An 8,608-nucleotide genomic window follows, 5' to 3' on the forward strand; every position below is an offset into this window, starting at 1 on the left:
GAAGGAAGGAAGGAAGGAAGGAAGGAAGGAAGGAAGGAAGGAAGGAAAGAGAGAGAGAGAGAGAACAACAGGGAGGCCAGAATCAGTTAGTTCAAAATAGAGCTCAAACATCTGTGATTTAAATTGGAAAATTGAGAGAAGCATCCACTCCCCATCTGTCGCCCAAGCTGGAGTGCAGTGGTGTGATCTTGGTTCACTGCAACCTCCACCTCCCAGAGTAGTTTTTGTATTTTTAGTAGAGATGAGGTTTCGCTATTTTGGCAAGGCTGGTCTTGAACTCCTGACCTCAGGTGATCCACCCACCTAGGCCTCCCAAAGTGCTGGGATTACAGGTGTGAGCCACTGCGCCCGACCCCATCTCCCTTTTTTAAAAATAAACTTTTTGTTTTAGAATAGTTTTAGATTTAAGAAAAATTGCAAAGATAGTTTAGAGGGTTCCCACCTCTAGAAACAGAATGGCTGATGAAATATTTTTGTAAACTTAAAACTTGAAAAAGTATAAACAAATTATTTTACTTTCTATTTAGTTCATTAGTAGAAAAGAAAGTGAAAGTTAGCTTTAAAGTTTAGAGTCTTGTGCTAAGTTTGTTCAAATCCGTTTTGAAATATTCACCAAATTGATAATTCTCCACATGTACCTTCCTATAGTATCTTATATTGAAAATAAAACCAAAGGAAGAAAAAGGCTGTTAATAATTGTGACAATGGCCCGGCACGGTGGCTCGAGCCTGTAATACCAGCATTCTGGGAGGCCCAGGAGGGTGGACTGCTTGAGCTCAGGAGTTCGAGATCAGCCTGGGCGACATGGCAAGACCCCGTCACTACCAAAAGTACAAAATAATAGCCAGGCCCAGTGGTGTGTGCCTGTGGTCCCAGTTACTTGGGAAGCTGAGGCAGGAGGGTTGGTTAAGCCCAGGGGGCGGAGGGTGCAGTGAGCTGAGATCATGCCACTGCACTCCAGCCTGGGTGACAGAGCAAGACCTGTCTCAAAAAAAAAAAAAAAAAAAAAAAAACCCAAAAAATTGTTTTAGAAAACAACAAAAATAAATAAGTCAATAAAATAAAACTAATGATAACTCATTAAAGGATGTTAAACAAGGGAGTGATTTAATCTTGCACCTATATTTAAAGGAATATTCTTGTTGGAATGTAAAGAACTGAATAGAGAGAGAAGTCAAGGATGGCATGTGGTGAGAACAGTTAGGAGGCAGCAGTTCAAGTGAGATGGGCTGAGCTTGGACCAGGTGGTTGGCCATTGAAATGCAGAGACATTTTATCATTTGGGATTTGGAGTAGCTGTAACTGCAAACTCCAAATTACAGCGGCTTGGACAAACAGATATTTAGTCCTCTGTCATATAATTGAAGCCTGTACATAGCCTAGAATTTGATTGGTGATTCCACCGTTCTTAGGGACCAGATTCCTTCCATCTTGTTTCTCAACCTGTGACTTCCACCTCCCAGTCCAAGGTAGTTGCTCTAATTCCAGCCATCTTGTTTACATTCCAGCCAACATGAATGAGGAAGGGAGGAGAAAAGGTACGTTTCTCTCTTTTTAAAAAAATCTTTTTTTTTTTTTTTTTTACTTCTTGCAATGGTAGCATGACTGATGTGCCTCCCTTTAAGAGCATTTCTAGAAATTATACGTGACAATTTTAGTTACAGCTTATCGCACAGAACTTAGTCACATGGCCCCATTCAAATGCAAGGAAAGATAGAAAATAAAATAGTTACTTTAGGTTACTGCAGGTCTGGCTGAAAATCAGGAGTTCTACAACTAAGAATGAAAGGAACAATGAACATTGAGGAACGGCCAACATCTTCCGCAATAGAAGTAGACAAAATTGAGATATGTTTTGGAGGTAAAATTAGCTGGATTTGATAGTTGATTTAATGGATGGGTGGGGGGTGAAGAAAAGAGAAGGAAAAAACCTGATTCCTGCTTTTCTGACATAATCAATTGAATAAGTGATAGTGCTTTAGGGAAATCGGTAAATAAAAGGAGAGGCAGATTTGAGGCACAGAACAAAAATTAACTGCTGAGAATGTGTCCACTCAGTCCTTAAACTTATAAGGGAAGCAATTTATCAGCTTTTTTGCGTAGCCTTCCAGAGGTATTCTATGCCCACACAGGCATGCGTTTGAATACATTTGTGTATGATCTATGTGTACATAGACACATTTTTTTGTTTTTACAAAACTGGTAGTGTTTAATTACACCATTATATACCTTGAATTTTTCACTTTGTATACCAACAATATAGATCAATAATTATTTTTTGGCATTTGTCTTTTAAAACATGTAGGAAATAAAAAGTGGAGTTACTAAAAATACATTAATATTGACTTTTATATTTACTTGCATAATTACCTTTACCAGAGATCGTTATTTCTATTTCTTAATAATTCTTGGTTCACGGGTATTTTTCTTCTTCCAGCACTTTAAATATATCTTCCCACCACCTTCCGGCTTCCATGGTTTCTGATGAGAAATTGGCTATTAATCTTATTGAGAATCACCCGAATGTTTCTTCCCACTTGCTGCTTTCAGGACTTTCTCTCTCTCTCTCTCTCTCTCTCTCTCTCTGTCTCTTTCTCTCTCTCTCCTTCCCTCCCTCTCCCTCATCTGTCAGCAGTTCGATTGTAATATGTCTTGGTGTGGATTTCCTTGAGTTTACCACAACCAGAGTTTTGTTGAATTTCTTGAATGTGTAGATTCATGCTTTTTATCAAATGTGGAAAGTTTTTGGTTATTATTTCTTTAAGTAATCTTCGTATCCCTTTTTCTTTCTCTTCTCTTTGTGAGACTCCCAAAATGCAGATGTTCAGCTGGATGGTATCCCACAAGTCCCTTAGGCGCTTTCACTTTTCTTTTTTTTTAATTCTACTTATCTGTTTTTTGTTTGTTTGTTTGTTTGTTTTTGAGATGGAGTCTTGCTCTGTTGCCCAGGCTGGACTGCAGTGGCGGGATCTTTGCTCACTGCAAGCTCTGCCTCTAGGTTCACGCCATTCTCCTGCCTCAGCCTCCTGAGTAGTTGGGACTACCTGTAGTTGGGCACCTGCCACCACGCTTGGATAATTTTTTTGTATTTTTAGTAGGGATGGGGTTTCACCATGTTAGTCAGGATGGTCTTGATCTGCTGACCTCATGATCTGCCCGCTTCGGCCTCCCAAAGTGCTGGGATTACAGGTGTGAGCCACTGCGCCCGGCCTTAATTCTACTTATCTGAATGAATCATTTCTGTTGTATTACCTTCAAGTTCACTGATTCTTTCTTATGCCTGCTCAAATTTGCTATTGAATTCCCTCTAGTGAATTTTTCACTTCAGTTGTTGTACTTTTCAGTTCTGGAATTTATATTTGTTTCCTTTTTATAACTTCTCTTTATTGATATTCTTTTTGTATTTATGTATCATTTTCCTGGTTTCTCTAGTTTTTTGTACATGATTTCTTTTAGTTCTATAAGCATATTTAAGACCATCAATTTAAAGGCTTTGGCTACTAATTTTAATGTCTGGTCTTTTTCATGGATGGTTTCTGTCCATTTATTTTTTTCCTTTGAATAGGTCATACTTTCTCATTTTTTAGTATGCTTTGTGATTTTTTTTGTTGAAAATTGGATATTTGAATATTATAATGTGATAACTCTAGAAATCAGATTCTCTTCCATCCCCAGGGTCTGCTGTTCTTGATTGTTGAAGGCTACAGTTATCCACTTGTTTAGTGACTTTTCCAAACATGTTTGCAAAGACTGCATTCTTATGTATGGTCACCAAAGTCTCTGCTCCTTTAGCTGTGTTCAGCTAGTGTTTTCAAAGAGGCTCCCTTGACACCAGGAGATTAAAAAACAACCACAACAACAACAAAGAAACACCTTTCCCATTCTTTGCAGGTTGGCCATATTGGGGCTCTCCTTTAACACTTAGCCAGCCTTCTTGCAACTCTGCCTTAGCCTTTATTTGTCGCCTGCGCTAAGTCTAGAAGGTGAAAGCATAGGTGTGTCTCAGGGCTTTTCTGAGCATGTGTCCTATCTTGGGCATGTGTGTGGCTTTCTAAATTCCCCAGTATACACTGGCTCTTTTGAGCACCTTAATTTTCTTAAGAAAGTCTCTCCCCAGCTTTTCCTCCCACGCTTTGGGCAGTATATTGTATATCTCAACCATAGTCTTTTGTCCCAGGTGGCTGCAGGTTTTTTGTTTACCTTATAATGTGAGAGCAGTGCCTACTACTTTTCTGCCCTAAGTTCTAAGCTCTGTGAAACAGAGACAAGCACCTGGCATCAGACCTTCATTCACATAGCCTCCAGACAGTGTAGAATAGCTAGACACAACAATTTGGGAATAAGGTTTTTTCCTGCTCCCTCCAGAACCAGGGCCAGGGTCCCACACTGGGAGCTTAGGCTGCTATCTTCCAAACAGCTATCTCTCCAGGGAGTGGGTGGGATAAGTGGTGCAAGTAAAAGTGCCACAGATATTTCTTTTTTTTTTTCTTCTTTTCTTTGCAGTGGGGGCGGAAAGGGCCTCTCTCTGTCATCCAAGCTAGAGTGCAGTGACAACCTCATAGCTCACTGTAACCTCAGACTCCTGGGCTAAATTGAACTAAAACTACAGGAGCACCACCACACCCAGTTAATTTTGTTTACCTTTTGTAGAGATGGGGTCACACTATGTTGCCCAGGCTGGTCTCGAACTCCTGGCCCCAGTCCTGCCTCCTCAAGCTCTGAGATTACAGGCATGAGCCACCGCACCCAGTCTTCTTACCATTTTTAAGTTGCCTTTCTCTTCATTCAGCATTCACTTGATTGCTTTGGATGTTTTTTCACTGTTTTCCAGAGTTCTGAAAACATTGGTTTTGACAGTGCCTAGTGTTTAAAAAATGTTTCCTGGAGACAGAGATATTTGGAACTCCCTATACCACCATGTTGATGATGTCACCTTTTTCTAAGCTTTTAAATTTGAATTTTTAAAATAATTTCAGGCTTTTATAAGGTTGGAAAAAACAGTACAAATCACTCCTGTATATGTTTCTGTAGTGTCTTAAATTTTCACGTCTTTTTAAAAAATAATCTCAACTTTTATCTTATTTTATTAATTAATTAATTTATTTATTTTTGAGACAGAGTCTCTCTCTGTCGCCCAGGCTGGAGCGCAGTATCATGATCTTGGCTCACTGCAACCTCCGCCTCCCGGGTTCCAGTGATTCTCCCACCTGAAACCTCCCAAGTAGTTGGGATTACAGGCACGCGACACCACACCCAGCTAATTATTGTATTTTTAGTAGAGATGGGGTTTCACCATGTTGGCCAGGCTGGTCTCAAACTCCTGACCTCAGGTGATCTGCCTGCCTTGGCCTCCCAAATTGCTGGGATTACAGGCATGAGCCATGCACCTGGCCCAAGAAGTCTTAAGATTTGCAGTTGGGAGGCTGGAGGCCCAGTAGATCCAATGCTGTCAGTTCCAGTCTGAGAACAAGTCTGAAGGCAGGAGAAGGCCTATGTTCCAGCTTCAAGATAGTCAGTCAGAGAGAGAAGACTCTCCCTTACTCTCTCTTTTGTTCTATTTAGGCCTTCAACTTATCAATTTAAGGTTACATATATTAGGGAGAACACGCTGCTTCACTCAGTCTGCCAATTCAAATGCTAATCTCCTCCAGAAATTCCCTCACAGATACACCCAGAATAAGGTTAATCAAATATCTAAGCACCCCTCGGACCAGTCAAGTTGACACATAAAATTAATCATCACATTTGGATGATCAGTTTTTCTATTACTGTTCTTTTTCTGTTGCAGGGAAGAATCCAGGATACCACATGGCATTAGAGGTAGCTCTTCTTTTATGTGATTACTCCCCCACTAACCCATATCACAGGGAGTCCCATACTTTTCCTCTCTACACTAGAGCCTCACTAAACTGGTGATATGGTTACCAGTGGCTACCAAGTTTCACTTCTCACATGTTCCCACCGTAAGAGAAGAACTGCTCATATTCTCTGTGGTTCAAACTCAAAAATTCTAGAGAAGAGTTTTGATGGACTCACCTTGTAACAAATGACTTCCACTAGGTCCATCAGACATGGCTAGTGGGGTCCCACGCTTGTGAAGCAGAGCTGTTCCTGCAGAAAGGGGAATCACTGTAAACTGGGCGGTGACCCCAGCTGAAGTCCATACTACTAGTGACCAGCTAGCCCATTTACCTCATTTCACAGATGAGACAACTGAAGTCTAAACAGGTAAGTTACTTCCAAAGACCCAGAACTGTTCTTTAATAAAATGAAGGCTAAATCCAGGCCTAATTTCTAGTCCTAGCACTTTCCTTTATGTCCCTAGCACTACATGATTTGGGTATTAATCCCAAGAATCAAAGAATCTCAAATTAGAAATAACCTCAAGGCTTATCTAGCTCCTACTGATGCATGAATTTCCCAGTGTATCCAAACTGATCCCAGAGAAATGGGAGCCTTTCCTGTTTATTCTTCTCCAATATTGGAATTTCAAAGTAACTCACACTCAGCAGGTTAAGATGCACAGAATTAGCGGGGAGGAAGAGGATGTCCATCAGTAGGTTTGTTTGTTAGTTTGTTTGTTTGTTTGTTTGAGACAGGGTCTCACTCTGTTGCCCAGACTGGAGTGCAGTGAAGTGATCCCCGCTCACCGTAACCACTGCCTCCCAGGCTGAAGCTATTCTCCTGCCTCAGCCTCCCGGGTAGCTGGGATTACAGGCATGTGCCACTACCACCCGGCTAATTTTTGTATTTTTAGTAGAGACGAGGTTTCACCATGTTGGTCAGGCTGATCTCGAACTGCTGACCTCAAATGATCCACCCGCCTCGGCCTCCCAAAGTTCTGGGATTACATGTGTGAGCCACAGCGTCCGGCCGAGTAGGTTTATTAAACAAGCTAAACTATAATCATGTAATGAAACACTATACAATCCACTAAAGAGAATGAAGAGATATATATGTATTGACAGAGGAAGATGTTTCATATATAGCATTAAGGGAAAAAAAACAAACTGATGAAAAAGGTGTGAACAGTGTAAACATCTTTATGTGGGAGACAGCAGGAATAGCAACTCTCACTACATGTCAACAGTCGTCATCAGTGGCAGGTGGGATTACACAATATTTTTCCTTTTCTTCATTAAACTTTCCTGTAATGTTTGAATTTTTTAAATAATGAGCATGGACCTTAAAAACATTGTGCTGAGAGAAAGAATCCAGACACAAAATGCCACATGCTGTATGATTCCATTTATATAAAATATCCAAAATTGGCAAATACCTAGAGACGGAAAGCAGATTTGGAGTTATCAGGAGCTGGGGGTGAGCGGGAATGGGGAATGGCTGCTTAATGAGTACAGGGTAATGAAAATGTTTGGGGACTAGATAAAGTTGATGGCTCCACAACACTGCAAACCACTAAATGCCACTGCACTGTACATTTTAAAATGGCTAATTTTATGTTATGTGAATTTCACCTCAATTTTTAAAACTTCTTTCCTACAGTAAGAAAATCCCAGGCCCACATATACTCTTCTGCGGGGTTTGGGCAAATTGCTTATCTTCGCTGTATCAGTTAGTTCCTTTGCAGCTGGTCTCTAAAATACCTTCAGGCTCTGATACTATGATTCTGGGCATATTCAACTATAATTTCAGACACATTCATTCCTTTGTCATTCAGGCTAAGATCACAGAAGCTTTTTTTTTTTTGGCAGATATAGCACATTGATGACCTAATATTAAGAGGGAAGAAGAGGTAAACCACCTTTCTCAAAGATCGTAAATGTATGGCCTCATCCAAGCCCCAAAATGAATGACAAGTGACTAAAGAAAGAGAATAGAAGAAAGAAAATCAAAGACATAAAGGCAATAATAATCAAAAGTAACACATATTGAGTGACTTCCATGTCCGGAGTGTCTTCCAGACACTATGCTAGATGCCTCATAAATGCTTATATTTTTAAAGACAATCCTTAGAAGAGAAAATTAAAGCTCAAAAAGGATAAGCAACTTGCCAAAGGACCCACAGTCAATAACTGAAAAGCGTAGTGTTGAAATTCAGGCCAGGCACGGTGGCTCACACCTGTAATCCCAACACTTTGGGAGGCCAAGGCAGACGGATCACCTGAGGTCAGGAGTTAGAGACCAGCCTGACCAATACAGTGAAACCCTGTCTCTACTAAAAAAATACAAAAAATTAGCCAAGCATGGTAGTGCATGCCTGGTAATCCCAGCTACTCTGGAGGCTGAGGCAGGAGAATCTCTTGAACCCGGGAGGTGGAGGTTGCAGTGAGCCAAGATCACACCACTGCACTCCAGCCTCGGCAACAGAGTGAGACTCCCTCAAAAAAAAAAAGAAAAGAGGCCGGGCGCGGTGGCTCAAGCCTGTAATCCCAGCACTTTGGGAGGCCGAGGCGGGCGGATCACAAGGTCGGGAGATCGAGACCATCCTGGCTAACACGGTGAAACCCCGTCTCTACTAAAAAGTACAAAAAACTAGCCGGGCGAGGTGGTGGGCGCCTGTAGTCCCAGCTACTCGGGAGGCTGAGGCAGGAGAATGGCGTGAACCCCAGAGGCGGAGCTTGCAGTGAGCTGAGATCCGGCCACTGCA

The sequence above is a fragment of the Piliocolobus tephrosceles genome, chromosome 9 (assembly GCF_002776525.5).
Source record: "Piliocolobus tephrosceles isolate RC106 chromosome 9, ASM277652v3, whole genome shotgun sequence".
NCBI lineage: Eukaryota > Metazoa > Chordata > Mammalia > Primates > Cercopithecidae > Piliocolobus > Piliocolobus tephrosceles.